Source organism: Canis aureus, chromosome 38, assembly GCF_053574225.1.
Source record: "Canis aureus isolate CA01 chromosome 38, VMU_Caureus_v.1.0, whole genome shotgun sequence".
NCBI classification, from domain to species: domain Eukaryota; kingdom Metazoa; phylum Chordata; class Mammalia; order Carnivora; family Canidae; genus Canis; species Canis aureus.
The window spans coordinates 18,718,995-18,736,619 of record NC_135648.1 but is presented as its reverse complement, the minus strand read 5'-3'; the positions used below and the strand labels follow the sequence as shown (position 1 = coordinate 18,736,619).

At 34.4% G+C, this 17,625-nt stretch overlaps 1 long non-coding RNA gene across 2 annotated transcripts in view; it reads right to left on the bottom strand.

The window, feature by feature from the left end:
* Positions 1–292: 292 nt before the first annotated feature.
* The window catches only part of LOC144307069 (uncharacterized), a 35,360-nt gene continuing 18,027 nt past the window's right edge, over positions 293–17,625 (bottom strand). Inside the window, exons 2-4 of one of the 2 annotated variants that reach the window (XR_013374032.1) lie at positions 9,852–9,891; positions 9,000–9,137; positions 293–2,414 (exon numbers count right to left, since the gene is read on the bottom strand). This is a non-coding gene — a long non-coding RNA (uncharacterized LOC144307069). Of the gene's footprint in view, positions 2,415–8,999; positions 9,138–9,851; positions 11,293–17,625 lie in introns of those variants that run through there. The other variant, XR_013374031.1, reaches the window with a different exon arrangement.

The following is a 17,625-nucleotide window of genomic DNA, read 5'->3' as shown; positions in this document are numbered from 1 at the left end:
TCTGGTGCCATGAGAGCTCATAATGCAAGAATTTAACTTAATCAGAGACATAAAGCATTTTTTCTAAGTGATAATTTAAATGAGATCTTAAGAATTTATAGGGCGACATAGGGTGAATAGATCAATGCAAAGACATGAAGAAAAATAAGTGCTCTAGATGGAGGAAATAATACATTAAAAGGCCAAGTATTGTACTTTATAGGAACTGAAAGAAGTACAGGAAAGTGGAGAAGAAAAGTGAAAGCAGGACTCTGGTTTTCTTTTGTTTAGTTTTTTAAAGATTTTGTTTATTTATTTGAGAGAGAGAGAGAAAGAGAGAGCACATAAATGGTGGGGAGAGGCAGAAGAAGGAGAAGCTGACTCTCTGTTGAGCAGCAAGCTCCACGCAGGGCTTGATTGATCGCAGGACCCGTGGATCATGACCTGAGCCAAAGGCAGATGCTTAACCAAGGAAGCCACCCAGGCACCCCAGGATTCTGGTTTAGAAAAATGTTGCCTAATTAAAATATTATGACAGAAATTTTTATAGTTTTAAAGTTTCTAAGTTACACTAGAAAGGTAAAAAGAAACAGTATAATAAATTTTAATAACATATTTAAACCAATATTTCTAAAATATTATCATTTTAAAATGTATGCAATCAGTATAAAAAATATTAATGGTACATTTAATACTGTTTTATTTTTTTATACAAAGCCTTGAAAATTCAGTGTGTATTTTACATTAACAGTATATTTCAATTTGGACTTGTTCTATTTCAAACAAATATAGCTAGTGACCACCATATCAGACAGTGCAAGTCCAGACCATGAAGTGACTTCCAGGTAATTTTAAGGAAAATGACCTATGTCCTGGAACATTGGCATGACACTGAATATTTTCAGCATAGTATATGTGGAGTAAGGGGATGGTAGTAATGTGATTAGATCTGAGTTTTGAACAGATCACTAGCTATGGTGAGGACAGAGAGAAAAGCAAACAGATTTAAGAGAAAACATAGGTGGCAAACGTGAGCTGTAAGGGATTAAACACTAGGATGCAACACAGAAAACCCTTAATTTCCTGAACTGTTTAGCAGAAATAAATGAATATGGTCATGTGGAAGAAGGAAGATGGAGAGAAGTTCAATTTCAGACATGCTAAGTTTTGATTACTTTTAAAACATTTAAAAAGAGAGAGAAACTTAGTGGCTGGCTGTGCCAGTTTGAGACGTAGGGGAGAAGAGTGGGCTAGAGAAATAATTGTATAAGTCATTTCTCAATGACTGGCAAAGCCCTGAGCATTAATAAAAGAGCCCAAGGGGAAAAGCACAGAGTAAGAAGAAATGACAAGTTGACTTTAAAATGAGTTTAAGCGTTTTATATTGTTTTCTTGTCTTTGACTTCTTAACCAGAAGCATTCTCTTGAATTAGCATTCTCATTACATCTCCTAGGGTGGAAGCACATAATTCTGAGATGGTGGAAAAGAATGAAGGACTCCTAAATGCCATTCTGTTCTCTTCTTTAATGGGGAAATACAGAACATTTAGCATATGGCTGCATCCTCCACTTCTTTCAAGAGTGATTGCTTATAACTAGTCTCAAAATGTTCCCAAACAAATACAGAATAAATCTCTTAACTAAGTGCTTTTTGCAGCCCAGGTTAGAAAGAACCAGAAAACAAAAGGATTGAAAATAATGGAGTTAAGGGGGAAAATTATAGTTTTTATAAGCATTATTAATATTTAAGTATGAATGGGGATATTTATGCTTTTATTTTTTGGCAAAGTATGAGTGAATGAAACCCAGGCTGCTTAATTTCCATAAATTTTATCCAGTATGATTCATTTCTTCTTTTAAAATTATAAATGCCAATATGCATTAAGAATGTGTATAAATCTAAAGGAGATGATAAGGGACAAGACTAATCCAGACCCCCTAGGCTCCCTTCCTTCTTTGGAGGAAAATCATAAAAGATTTCATCTTGCTGTAAGTCTGATTTGGTGAAATATAGGCTGTGACACTTTTGCCCTCCAAGCTCAATTTTGTCATCTTCCCCAACCACCATATGGACCTTCTACTTTTTTGTACATGATTGTTTTCTATTATCATTCAGATTACTTCAGATAAAAAAGACATTATACCTGACCTAAACCAGCTTATTAATAAAGGGAATATATTATTTCACTTAACTGAACATCTAGCAACAGGATTGGCTTTAAACACAGCTTGATTATTGGCTCAAAAAATATCAGCAGGATGTGGTTTTTCTCAGTTTATCACGGATGCTCCATTTTCAGATGTGCTCTCTCTAAATGGAAAAGAGGTTATTGCAGAACCTTTATGTCTTCTCAGCTTCATTTCTATAGGAGAAGTTAAGTCTCTTCCAAGAAACATGGTAAGATTGCTTGTCAGTGTGAAGAGTCCAATGGCACCTGAAATTTACACAGGAACAATTGAGACTCATTTTACTATTATTCTCTAATTTATAACATCTTGTCTATGAAGATAACACTTAACAATATTAGAAGTGGAATACATAAGGGGAATGACTTTATGACCTGTGCTATAATACATATTAGCTTCTTATTAGAATACTTTCATTTGTTTATTTAAGCATCATACATATAGGCTAAAAGAAACTAATATTTTATTGTTATAGATCTATCAATGTAATGTATGTGAGGTGTGGTCAAAATTTAACTATATTAGAGGTACCTGGGTAGCTCAATTAAGTGTCTGCCTTTGGCTCAGGTCATGACCCTGGGGTCCTGTGGTACTGGGCTCAAGCCCTGCTTCAGGCTCCTTGTTCAATAGGGAATCTGCTTCTCCCTTTCCCTCTGCCTTTCCCCACTCACTCATGTTCTCTCTTTCAAATAAATAAAATCTTTAAAAAGATTTAGCCACACTCAGATTTGCAAAGAAAATGTAGCATGTCTTCCATGCTGTCCATTAGAAACTCCTCACAACTCTCTTCCATTAGAAACTTAAGCTCCCCAATTAATATTAACCCAGCATCTTCATACTTAAACAGTCTGTGCTGTGAATGAGTCAATTCAAAGTTCAACTCTTTCTCAGAGCTATTTTAAATGCTTCGTTTGAAAACAAAAAAAGCCTTTTATTTTTTTAATTCCCCCTCTTCTCCTTAGATACGGCATCTTAATGTAAGGGAAGAGGGTCACTACATAACCTCAAGCAGTGGGAAAGAGTAGGTTTTGAATTCTTGAGTGTTTTCCAGAATTTCAATGGCCTGTTGAAAGACTGTCCTCATCTAGTTCCAGAAATAGTAACAGTTAAGGCATTACAATCCTACAGTCCATGACCTTTTAAATGTGAGTTAAGATCATTCCAATAGCACATAGCATTTGCTTCTAGTCACAAAGTCAATAAGCAAGGTAGGCTCCTTGTCCTGATTCCAGCTGTTCTGGAGCTGTTTAATGGCACATGGAAAATTCTGCATCTCACGTCCAACCCATGCTGTCACAAGAAAGCAGGAAAACCATCTCAGTCTTATCTACCTGGACAACAGTCAAGTTAATAAAGGACACATATATCCCAGTACTTTACATAGAAAGCAGTCACAATCTTTTCTTTCAGATTTCCCTTTAAGTTACGAAAGGTCCTCACTTCTGATCCCCCGTTCAAAGAGCTTTGGCTTAGAGATGTGCCATATGCATCTCTTTATCTGCTTCCTCCTAAAACTGCTACGTTATCCCTTCCCTGAATCCATCTGGCTAGAGGACAATGAGCTCTCTGCATATTATTTCTCTCTCAAGAATTTCTGTTATATCATATTTTCCATTGTCCTAGATCAAGTTCAACATTAAGGGTGGTAGAGTGGTACAGTCTTCCTTTTCAAACTGAAAGAAACTTAATAATTACTCCATTTGACCTTTCTCTTAATAACTCAAAGGAAGAAGTCTTTTCTTTCCCCTAATGCTGTGTGGCTGTTTCTCAAGAGCATTTTCACAAAAATGAAAATAATTGGGGAACAACCCCTTTGTTAATAAAGTCAGATGATATATGTGTGTGTATATCATATAATATATAATGACATATATATACATAATGAAATATGTATATAAATATTATATATATGTTCTTACATATTCCCACTTATTCTCACACACACATACATACACACACACTCATTTAATACTCCTAACTTCCTCTGGAATTTCCATTCCAAGTTTACATATAAAGCACAGGAAAACATAAGGAGTTTGAGAATCTTCCCCAAGTTCCTCCATATTGACTTAAAACTAGAATTCTGAAATTATGAAAACGAAAGCTTTTAGTCTCAAAGTTGACTCTTACTTCTCTAAAATGCAGACTTTTCCAAAGAAAATGTACAATTTATACAATTTTTCCTCCCAACGCTATGCAGAAGAATAGTTTTAAGACACCCTAATAAGAAATGAGATCTGACCCAAGTTACAGAGAACTAATTATGCTTAAACTTTGCAGACTCTTGTGGAAGGTCAGTGGGTTGATGCCTCTGAAATGGGCCCCGAGTCTTACACTCAGAGAGGCCCAGAAAGCCTTATGGCCTAGCCTGCATAACCAGGCAACATGCTTAGAATTCTACTCAGACTACCTCCCAGTTAAACCTTTCTCCCCTGAAAGCCAATGTTTTTCAAATTGATATATTTCTCAAACAACCTTCAGATTTGATCATATCTTTATTTGCATATATTAGTATTCAATTACTATTTTTAGTTAAAAACTATTTTTATATTTGAACAAATTTATTAAGACAAATATTACTACCACAAAGGGAAACCGGTAGCATTTACAATAAATAGGAGATAACCATAAATATATACAGAAACGAAAATAATGTTATTACATTTAAAAAATATAAATTAAAAATGAAAATGAAACTAAAGTAATGTAACAATTTCTCTAAAAAGTTTTTTCAATGTGAAGAATGCAGCTGTTTATAATCAGCAATACGTTTATATTTGTTTGGACTTCCCTAGTTTAATTAAAGATATAGTGGATAGCCCTGTATTACCAAAGTATATTACTTTAAAAGTTTGATCCTAACCAGAAATCTAGCATAGAGAAATTGCTGGAGTTGAGCCACAAATCTGATTCTTCAGTAATCTTTTCCTGCACTCGCAATACATCCTCTCACCAAAACCTAAAGTCTACAACTCTGCACTGGAGCCTGTTAGGTGCCTGAGTTCATGGCTAAAGTGAGGATCTTTTTTTTTTTTTTTTTTTTTTAGGATTTTATTTATTTATTCATGAGAGACAGAGAGAGACAGAGACAGGCAGAGGGAGAAGCAGGCTCCATGCAGGGAGCCCAATGAGGGACTCAATCCCGGGACTTCAGGATCACGACCCGAGCTGAAGGCAGACGCTCAACCACTAAGCCACCCAGGCATCCCATAAAATGAGGATCTTTTTCCTCTAAATGGGCATACCTCTCACTGCCCAGGCCACACAAAGACACCGCAAGATGCCACCTGAGCACAGCCTCTATTTGTCTGCCTCGCTGGGCTCCATTACTACATGCTGGAGTAGATTTAGAGGATAAATTCTTAGCTAGATAAGAAACACAGCACAAATTTGGGCCAGAGAATGATATATTTAAATTAAAAAGCCCCACTCCCTTATTGTGATTATCATTTCATAATATATATGTGTTTCAAATCATCACACTATATACTTTAAACTTATACAATGTTATATGTCAATTATATCTTAAATCTGGGGGAAAAAAAGACAGTATTACTACATATTTAACTAATAAAAAAGAATGCAAATGTTTGTCATACTCCCCAAGGGTATTTTGTCTATTAGCAATGCTGTTTATTCCAACTAAAACCTACTGATTGAGACTGTAGGCTTCAGACAATTACGTTTTCTTTTGGAGATGTAAGTACTTGTATGTAGAGGTTTGTATATAGGGACAGTTGTGTTTTTGGACCTGTGTGTTTGTATAACTAAACTGGTTCCACTTGCATTGGGAAGAATATTTACTCTCTGCTTCATAGTAGTGGCATCATAGGTATTGAAGGCATCATAGTAGTGGCATCATAGGTATCCAACTTAGATATATTTATTTATTTGAGAGAAAGGGACAGAGAGAGAGAGAAAGAGAGACCCCATGAGAGCAGAGGGAGGGGCAGAGGGAGAGAGAATCCTCAAACAAACACCCTGCTGAGTGCAGGGCACCATGTGGAGCTTAATCTCAAGACCCTGAGACCAAACACGACTGGAGCTGAAATCAAGAGTCAAGAGTCAGACACTAAACTCACGGAGCCACCCAAGAGCCCCAGGAACTGAACTTAGCATAACAAAGCCCATCCTGTTCTTTGGCTCATGGAGTGCTCCATCTCATTGGGATTTTCCTGATGTGGCCAGTCTTCCCTTAAACAGCCTCCCATGTTTCTTTACCCTTTGGACTGAGCCATTTTGTCCTCTGAGTACTTAATACTGGTTGCTGGGAAGAAGAAGTAAAATAGATCAATAGCACAAGTCCAAAAGCTGGGGACAGAGTTTCTCTCCTAGATCAAATGGAGGTGAAAACTTGAAAAAAAATGAGCCTTAACTAGCAGATGCCTGTGAAGAATACAACCTGTGAATGGTTAACATGCTTTCCACTTGAGTCACTCCAATGTAATATATACTCTAAACAAATCCTCCCCCTCTGAGTTGTATTTTTTCATTGTCCCCCAGGTTTTCAGTAAAACTGAATACACGTGAGATAACTCTAAAGAATTAAGTGTATCAAAGCAAATGTGGCCTGGCCCACATTCAGTGACCTGCCAATGCTTTCATGAAGAAACAGAGATCACAGTGCAGGAACCCAACATAAGTAAGATGAGAAGTGGGATGGATGGAAAATTACTTGTGGGGCAGCCCGGGTGGCTCAGCGGTTTAGCGCCGCCTTCAGCCCAGGGCCTGATCCTGGAGACCTGGGATCGAGTCCCACGTCAGGCTCCCTGCACGGAGCCTGCTTCTCCCTCTGCCTGTGTCTCTGCCTCTCTCTTTCACTCTCTCTCTCTGTGTCTCTCATGAATAAATTAATAAAATCTTTTAAAAAATAAAATAAAATGACTTGTGATGTAAAATTGTTGTCATCCAGTGCTCAAATGCTGCCCATACTTGCCATCCATAAAGGATGAAAGGACCCAGAAGAAGAAAGTTGCTGGAATGAAAAGAGGGATTCCATGGTAGTGCTAATAATCCACTTCCTAAGTTTAGAGAACTATATAGGTACTTTGGTTATCATCTTTTCTGATCTCTGTTCTTTTCCAGATCATATGTTAACTATTATATAGTAATATGTAGTAGTAACTAAAAATCTCTGTGTCTAAGTTAAAAAAATTTTTTTTAAAGATTTTATTTATTTATTTGATAAAGCATATGAGCAGGGGAAGGGGCAGAGGGGGAGTGAAAGGGAAAGAATCTCAAGTAGAGTCTGCACTGAGCTCGGATCCCACCACGGGTCTACATCCCACATCCCTACAATCACAACCGGAGCTGAAACCAAGAGCCAACCAGGTGCCCTTAAGCTGATAAATTCTATTTGGTCTTTACATCTTTGTAAATAAGAAGCAAATCTTTGTGGATTACAGCAAAATATCCTTGGGGCTAACTTCTATGAGGAGGTTGATAATTTAGAAAAGAAATCCCTTGGGACACCTGGATGGCTCAGTAGTTGATCATTTGTCTTCGGCTCAGGGTGTGATCCCAGGATGCCAGGATTGAGTCCCGCATCAAGCTCCTTATAGGGAGCCTGCTTCTCCCTCTGCCTATGTTTCTGCCTCTCTCTGTGTCTCTCACAAATAAGTGACTAAAATCTTAAAGAAAAAAAAAAGAAATACCTCAAATGTACTCAAAATTTTCAGACATTTTAATGATTGGCTGAATTCTTAGAAGTCAGATTCAAAATTGTGCACGATAGGAAAAGTGTGGCAGTGAACTGTTAATGAATTTTTTAATAAACTTTTGATTCAGTATTTAGAATACATTTATTTTTATCATACCTTAGTGAGAAAGTAACCCAATATATCATTTTAATGAATTTGTGACTATAATTATAAATATATGCTATTTACTAATTATAAATTTAATATATATGATGCAATATGAATGTAACATGGAAACCCAATTTTCAGTATAATTTTATTAGGTTAATACAGTAACAACTAAATTTCTGAGATATCAACAGAACCAAGCGTTCCACTAGGCATTTTCTTTTTCTTAACTTTTAGTTGTTGGAGTTTAAATGAGTAACAAGTGAATTGTGAATACATTTTTTTTTGTGAATACATTTTTAATAAATGTTTCATTTACAATTTAAAATACGGAATTTACCTGAATAAACAGAGATTCAGTATAATACAAAGACTTTTATAATCTCACTGTTTTATTAGCAATATATAAAAATATGCATCAAGATATCTATACAGACAAAAATAAGCCAAGCTATGTTTCCCCTTATGATCTACCCCTCCCACCCACAAATATAGGATTGTCTGAGCAACCTAATCTTCCCAGTTGCTTTCTTTCACCAAGACTTTTATGTTGTGAGGCATCAAAAAAAAAAAAAAAAATCTATTCTAAGTGGCCAAGAATGTATGACCAAAGCAACTTGGAAACTGAATTTGGAAAGAAAGCAAGGCCCCAGGAAGAGAGAGAATGTACATGAACTTTTTTTCCACTTCTGGCATGGTCAGGGAGAAGGAAGCAGCCACCAGGGTATCAGAGGAATGAAAAGGGTTGATTTGATGGTTAACAAACACATAAAGGCCAAGTTTAAGCTAGAAGGAGAGTTTGGAATTCTTAAGAACCTGGACATAAGAGGTGTCCACAGTCATTTGCCAGGTCTTCCCAAGGGCTTCACAAATGCCATGAGAAATACAGGAAGCAGAATAGAAGATCTTAGAGTGCCTGCCTCCCTCCTTCTATGGTACAAAAATACAGAATTCCCAATATTACAATGTTCCTTCTTGCATACCAAGCAAGAAGTAAGCTACTGGGGTAAAGGCAGGAACACTCACATGCTGTGATCCCAGAGAATAAACTACTGCCTCTTATGGAGGAAAAGAATCAAAAGCTTCCTGATGGTGGGTGGCACAGAGCAGATCCAGACAAAAGACCACTGCTGCTGGGCAAAGAGTAAAAATGAAAGTTGTCTGCTGCAGGGAAAAAAAAAATAAAAAATAAAAAATAAAAAATAAAAAATAAAAAATAAAAAAATATATATATATATTATAAACACATCTGAGCTAAAGGATCTTGCTAAGAATTTAAGAAACTCTGACAATTCAATTTGGTAATAATAAGATGATCAACTTAATTAAAATTAGTGATCAAAAGTATTTTAACAGATACTTCATCAAAGAAGATATATGAGTGACAAATAGACACATGAAGAGATACTCATCATCATTAGTCATTAAAAATGCAGTAAGATACACTATATGCCACCTAGCATATATATTTTTTAAAAAATTAACAATAAGAATATAAGGATTTTAGCAAGTAGAGATTTTATTCCTTGCTGGCAGAAATTTAAAATGGTGAAACCATTTGGAGAATTTTTGCAATTACTTATAAAAGTAAACACTCATCATGGGGTGTCCAATTCCTTCTCAATATATTTATCTAAAAAATGAAAACTCATATCCACACAGACCTGTATAGCAAATTTTATGCTAATTTATTTGTAACTGCCCTAAACTGAAAATAATATATATGTCTATCAACTGATCAATGTATAAACACATTGTAGTATATCTATACCTTAATACTTATTCAGCAGTAAAAATGAATCACTGAATATATTAAAATATGTTCATGATTCTCAAAAGCATTATGCTAAGTGGAAAAAGAAACAAAACAATACCTACCTTATAATTCCATTCATAAGACATCATGGGAAGAGCAAAGCTTACAGGGACACAAATCAGGTCAGTAGGGTCTGGAATACCTAAGTACTGTGACCACAAAAGGGTCATAATGCAACATTTTATAGTAGGTGAGACACTATATTTGCTTATATACTTACATTACTCTATACATTTATCAGATTTCATTAAACTGTACAGTTAAAAGAGTAAAACTTTTGTTTTACATAAATTATATCTCAAGCTTGAAATAAAAAAAAAAAATAGAAAAGAAGTATATGGGACCAGAACAGAGAATATCTATAAGGCATCATGAACAGCACATACAAAAATTCAAAAGTGTGAAAGCAAAGCACATTATGATGCTTCAGCTCATCCAGTGTGACTGAAAATGCAGTGTGAGGGAGAGAACAGTGAGGGAATTTGAAAATGTGAGCAGAATGCAAGTAATGGTGGCCCTCATAGGCTACATTAAGAAATTTGGGGAATTTTGCATTTGACAATGGAATCATAAGCAAAGAAGAAATATGAAATAATCTAAATTTTAGAATAGTCACTTAGACTGAAGCATGGGAATAAATTTAGGAAAAGAATACTAAGTCATGAGGACCAGTGCAATTACTTGACTTCATTTTTGATGTTTAGCTGCTGACATCTTGCAAGTCTCACCTTTCTCTCTTCCTCTTTTCACTCTTTTCACTTCCTTGTTTCACTAAGAAAGTCCATGTGTACTATCTTGATGCCAGCAGAGGTATAAACCATACAAGCAAGCCTGCATGGAACCCTTGTCCCAACCCAACTCCCTAAGGACAGTAAAATCAGGTCTCTTTTCCCTGCTTTCTGAAGCCAAATTTATATCTACTGGGGAACCTGCTCTGCTCTCCTTAGAAAGCCCCATTAGGTGAGTTACAACCTTTTCAGACCCTTTTGAAGCATATGTGGTAGTTCAGTCTCTATATTCAAAACCAAAGTTTGAGTTGGGGTTTGATTCTATTCTTCACAAGGTAACCAAATACTAGCTAAGAGACTGTTGTTGAATTCCAAGTGACTCTAATAAAAGAGGATGGGCTAAGTAGAGGACAGAGTTCAGAGATGCTCAAGAAGCAAGACAAACAAAATGTTTTGAGATATGATGGAGACTTCCAAGAAAGTCTTGGGCTGAGAACGGCCAAGTAGAATAGGATTCTATTTTCAGATACAATAATGAAGGGGGGGAAGCATGATGGTACTTAATTAAGCTTTGGACATGTTGAGTTTAAGGGGCCTGGGAGATAGCTAAGGAGAGATATATATAGGAGGAAACTGTTTGTTAAGGTCTATAACTAGTTAGTTCTGAGCACTGTAGTAGCTGGCTCATCTCTCAAATCCCAACTCTGGCCATTCCACTCTTAAGTCCTTCCATCACCTTGGACCGTTTCAGACCTTTATGGCCCTTTCCCACATGGTGCCCTCAGGAATGCTCATCCCCATTCTCTGGTTTCTTATCTTCCACATCTCAGCTTACATACAATCTCCTAGGGAAAATTTCTCTTATAACCTTTTTTTCCTCTCTCATCATCTTTTTATTTCCTTTAAAATATTTATCATAATTTCTAGGTGCTTTGTTTTACTTAAGCATAAGTTCAGAATCATTGCCTAATTTGGTTACTGTGGTATTCTCAGTGTGGACAGAATGCCTACAGTTAACTGGTAGGATTTAGACAAATATTTGTTGATTGAATTAATACTAATCTTTGACACAGAACCTAGATGATACACGGACTGTAATAAATATTTTCTTCAATCAGATTTTTTGAATTATGAGATAAAATGAGGACTAATTTGCTTCTTCTTGATTAGGATCAATTTTGATATTTAAATGGTTTTATACATCCTATTTATATAGAGAAACCTAACTATCTGATTACCCTTTAATTAATAGTAAGTCTTGGTCTCATGGTTATTAGTATGAATCCTTTAAAGAAATCAGTGTCAAATCTCTTTAAAATTTAAGTTCAAATCCTTGGGCTATAACTCTCAGCCCGGGGCTATATATAAACTTCTTGAAATCAGCCACTTGCAACATTCTGAGACAAAAACCAACTTGGGAAGAATAATTCACACTTCTAACCTAACAACAAGATGAATCTGCTCCCCTTAGCAATCACAGTTTGGCCATAAAATGATTATTTTTGAGGGTGCCTTTATTTTTTCATGCCTAATATTTCAAAATAGGTTGTTTTTCAAATAACAGAAATGCACTAATTGTTTAGTGATGCCTTATAACATTTTATGCTACTTTCTTACAGATACAAATCTAATTAGTACATATTTCTGAGGTCTAAAGTAAGAAACTTTATTAAACACTTTAAAACTTATTCCTGAGCTGGTAGAATAGTGAGCCAAGTGAATTTCAATGACATTAAAAATAATCACAGCAAAAGGCTTGAGAAAAGGAGATGACATAGCTTTAAATATGTATATTCTTACCACATGCTAATCACACTTGCACAAGTTGTAGAATTGCTTATTTGGTATCACTACTTGCTTCAACTACTTACTACATTCTTGAAAGTAATTAGTCCTTAGTAAGTACAACTTCCACATATTCTAAGAACAGGAAAAATATACTTCTATATCTAGAATTAAAAGTCAGAGAGATATATCTCCATAATAGCTAAGAAACAGAACTGTAGTATTACTACTGTGTTCTACAAAACATATTGTTTTCATTTTTAAATGAGTAACCTAGAAAGAGCAAAAATAAGTAACCATTAAGAAAAAATCATGTTAGACTTCAACGGCTCATAAGAGGGTGAAGAAATTCTAAATAACAATAGATCTTGTCACTTTTAAAGATACTTGGTTTCTCTGGCACCTTAGAGTGTCTGTTTGTTTAGCTATCCATCAGTTTGGTTGGTATTATTAAAGCCTCTAATAAGACTAATCCTTTTGTATGATCAGGAGATATTTAAGTCCACTAACATACTATTTTCAATAGTCCTAATTCTGAAATAATTCATCATATATGCTAAATCTTAACTACACACTGAACATTAATCTCCAAACACATGTTCTCTATACACAAAGAACTATCTCACAGAGGCAACTACAGAACTGCCTAAAAATAACAGGAAAGCTAAAGGTTAATGAAATCAGAAAGAATATGTTCAAAGGTTAGAAAGGATTCAGGAGTGGTAAAAGAAAAAGTATAGGTGAATTGCTGTGAATTATTTAACTAGTAGTTCTCTTTGACAAATATAATGGGGTCTCGGCATCCTTATGGATGAATTTATTACAAGTTAGTAAAAAAACAAACAAACAGCAACAATATCAAAACCCAGAAGCCAAGGCTGTAGTTCACATTCTTTTTAGAATGTATCAGTGAATTAGAAGTCTTTCTTAAAATGCCTCAAGGAGTCAAAAGTTCTTAGTTATACTGATTATTTATTCCTTTTTCATTGGCTCCTCAAATTTTGAAAAGATACAAAATTATTATAAGGAACAAAAATAACTGAATACAATACTACTTATTTGGGAAAGTTTCCTTCTATTACTGTCATGTTTTCCATCCAAATTCTATTTTTTACATGTTTTTACAACTTCCCTTGATAGCCAATAAATAAGCTAATGAGATTTTCTTTAAAATACAATCCATTTAATTTGCTTATTTCCCTACACCATTTCCTTCTCACTTTTCTTTTCCAATTATTTACAGTTCTCCTAGACTTACTTTATTAAGCCATCTGAGTCTAAATATTGTTTGAAATAGGTGAGTCAGGTGGGATGTTGTCATTTACTCTATAGTGAATAGCACAAGTCATTCCCTCCCAGATAGCTCTAGGCAGACTTGTGAATTATTTCTTTGTCACCCACAATATTTCTTCATTTTTTAAAATTTCTTGACTTCAAATCCTTCACCCTAATATCTCCAGTAACATTTGTTCCCATTGCAGAAACAATGACTTCCTACATCACATCATCACTTAAATATCTGAAACCCTCATGAAAGTGTAGGTAAAAATGCCTAATAGAAAAGTGTGTTTTCACCAACAATACCTATTTAATGAGGAAAAACGAAGACTTTAACCAAAGGAATTAAATATATCTTTTATGATTAATTTTTAAAAATCAGTGAACCAGGTAAGAAAAGTGGATGTGTTTTAGACGTGTAATAGCATGATGGAACAGGAAGTGAACACAGAAGCTCAGTATTTATGAGGATCCTGAAAACCTTACTGGTATTCAACCCCCAAGTCATCTACCTATGAGATAACCTCCCCAGATTGATTTCTGTATAACTAACAGAGTAAGCGATTACCATACAAACATTATCATCCCTGTGCCAGAGTATCCTAATACTATTCATGTTGTGAACCAGTGAACATTATTTAATTTGGCGTTGTTCTTCTCTAAAAAAAAAAAAATCTAATCAAGACTATATTTCAAAAATACAAGGGGATAAAAGGTTACAAGAAAATGCCTGATATAGGTGGAGCAACATCTTTGAAATGCTTCTCTCACTCTCATCATAGAGCTTTAATTTTTCTTATATAAGGCCTTAAATTCAGTTCTTTGAAAATGAGGGAAAATAAAACATTTCAAAAACTAAAAATTATCAATGGACCATCAAACTTCTCCTCTTGTATGCTCTGAAATATCCAAATAATAGAGTATTTAAACCAGAATTCATGAGTAAACAAAGCTTCCTATATCATCTATGTTATATATTACCATGTATAAATGTAAGAATTCTTAGGCTATCCACTGAAAGTTTCAACAAATCTCTGGAAAAGATTAAACTCACATCAACAATAACAAATTCACTGCCAATGTTTGCAGATTTTTTTTTATTCAAAATCATTTAACATTATGCCAATTCAGAATGTCTGACTTCAGGCCTTTTAAAATAAATGGCTTTTTTTTTCCATATAGTTTCCCAGAAGTAATTATATTTTTAAAAAATACTTTATAATCAAGTGAAATATTTCACATTCTCTTGGATGTAATTAATTACTGTCTGGATGGCATTGGCTCTTTGAACACTCCAGGGCATCATTTGTGAAATTACCATGACAATGTATCATTTCCATCTTAGTGACATGAGAATATTAATGTGTTTCTGAATGTTCCTCACTAACCTGGCAAACCAATTATTCAGAAGCATGATCTAGAAATTTATACATATACATATGACTTCAGCATCACCAAATGTATTCCTTCTGGAAATAACATCACTAAGATCAAAGCTGATAGTTTAATTGTGAAATCTTGAGAAATAAAGAGCAACGTAGCTACATTTTCCAATATCTGAATGAGTCATAAAAATGTCTTTTGACTTTATGAATATATATATGATCACCAAGTTTTACTAGAATCTGACACCTGCCCATATATGCTATTTTCTATATTTCCACTATTTACACAGTATTTTCATAAATTATAGAAATGTCTTTGCAGAATTAGAGCTTGTAATTTAAGTTCTTGTGAATTTATCGTGGAATAGCATAATACACAGGTAAGCTCAGAATTCTATTAGCACATTTGTATCTTATTATGATGATTTTTGTAGCAATGATGAGTACAAATCTTATTAATGGAGATTTTTATGTTATATCATCACTTTTCTTAATGACAGTGTTAGTGGGAAATGAATTCTGGATTTTTTGAGACTTAATGAATGGACAAGACTTAAAAATAATTTTTCACATCCAATAAAATAAGATGGCCCAAATGATAATAATTAGAGTATTTATTCTTAATTTTTAAGGAATATACTGAAAACTATATAATTGGAGTAATGTCTAGTGCTAATGACAGCCTCCACATACTAGAGATAATGACTTGACATGTCTGGCTAATAATTTAATCAATTTTAGAGGCTTCCTGTCATCCAAGCTGAAAATACTTACACTCAATGTTTCTGACCCTTAGATAAAAGTAGAGACAAAAGTAGATGCTAATGTCATATGGTTGTCCATATACTTAAGGTTAACTATAGTTTAAGTAAGCATGCAGAGAATAACCTTTAGACAGAGCATGAATTAAGATTACACACCTATTTCTAGGCCTGAATTTTCCTCTGATATTCATGGAAGCTATGGGCAATGCCTACTGTTCTTAGGGGTTTTATAATTTTCAAATAAAATAGCATATGGAAGCACTTGAGAAATGCTGAAGATGCAGCACAATATAATGCATTTTTACATTCTGTAACTAAAATATATTGTGTGAACACCAAAATAACATATGTACTCTAGAATTAAAATTTGTTTGACATAGAATTTATGAAAAAATAAATCATACATACTCATTCACACATACTTTTTTCATCTTCCACATTTCCAATGAAAAGTAAAATAATCCATAGTTTATGGTACACAGAGATGTGCTGTAATCACATTATTGCATTCCTAGAATTGATTAATGTTCATATTTTCAAATGGCAGACTCTAAATGCAACTAATTAAACAGAAAAGAGTTATAAAAATTATATTAAGTAGCTTAAGGAATCTCCAAGAAGGTCAGCCAATTAGACTTGTATACAACCAGCTAGAAATACTTCCTACCCTAATGCCCAAGCACAATACAGAACTGTTCTATAAAACAGCCCTGCTGTAAGACCTATGATATCTGGGACTGGGTAACAGAAATTCACCAAAGCTGTCTTGGAAAAATGGGATATGACAGCTATCATGCTTTCAGAAGATCAGGTTTTTCCTTATGTGACTGAATTATACTGCTCACACTACCCTCTCAGTGTGTGCTAAGCAAGCTTACATACAGGATCTGATGAATTCAGTCTACATGGGAGTACAAATCCATGCTTTCTTTTGGCATTTATTTACCTCCTACTAAGTGCCAGATGCACTGTTAGGCTTTGGTGATAACATGTGAATAGTACAAGATCCTTGCCCTTGATGAGCTTACAACCTGAAGCAGGGCAATATGTACTAACAACGTTAAATAAAAACTTAACATGTGGGTAAAGCATAAAGGACAGAGAAAAGATCAGCAAAACCAAAAGTATGTCTGTGTGTGTGCAAACGTATCTGCAATATTTAGTACTTTATTTACTAAAATTATTGAATATAAAAAAAGACACAAGAAGTATACTTTCAATATTGACAGTAACCTATGGTAATCACAGGCATTTGATTTATGTGCATATCATAGGGATATAGATAAAAAGAATAATATTTCAAGAGATTATAAATTTAATTAAACAAAGTGTTAATTAATGCTTCATATGACATTTTTAAAACATGGCAAAATTTTTAAGTACAAATCACTTAAATTAATCCAACATATATATTTTTTTAAAGATGGAAAGTTATTCTAAATGTGACATGTTTAGAGTAAGATTATCAGTGAGCAAATAAAAAGAGTGAGCAGTAAAAGAAAAAACAACTTATCAATTATTTTATAAACTCGGATCTCACCATGTGATAATATTTTTCCATTGAGAGAGACACAGTTTGCTGACACAATGAACCACCAATTTTGCACAGATACAAAAGGATCTTCTTATAAGGTAATCAGTATGATTTTAGCAAATTATCAAATCGAAAGTACTTGTAGTGAATGTAATGAACTTTTTTAAAAGTTAAAGAGAACTGGAGGAGGAAGGGGAGGAGGAAGAAAAGGAGACAAGAAAAGCAGCCTCTGAAATCCAAAATTAAGAGAAATGGATTTTTAGTTTACTTTGCCTTCCTCTTTTGCTTTCCATCCAGACATATTTTAATGGATTCTTCTCTAGGTAGAAAAGTCTCCTAGGGCACCAACATGTTGTAGCAAG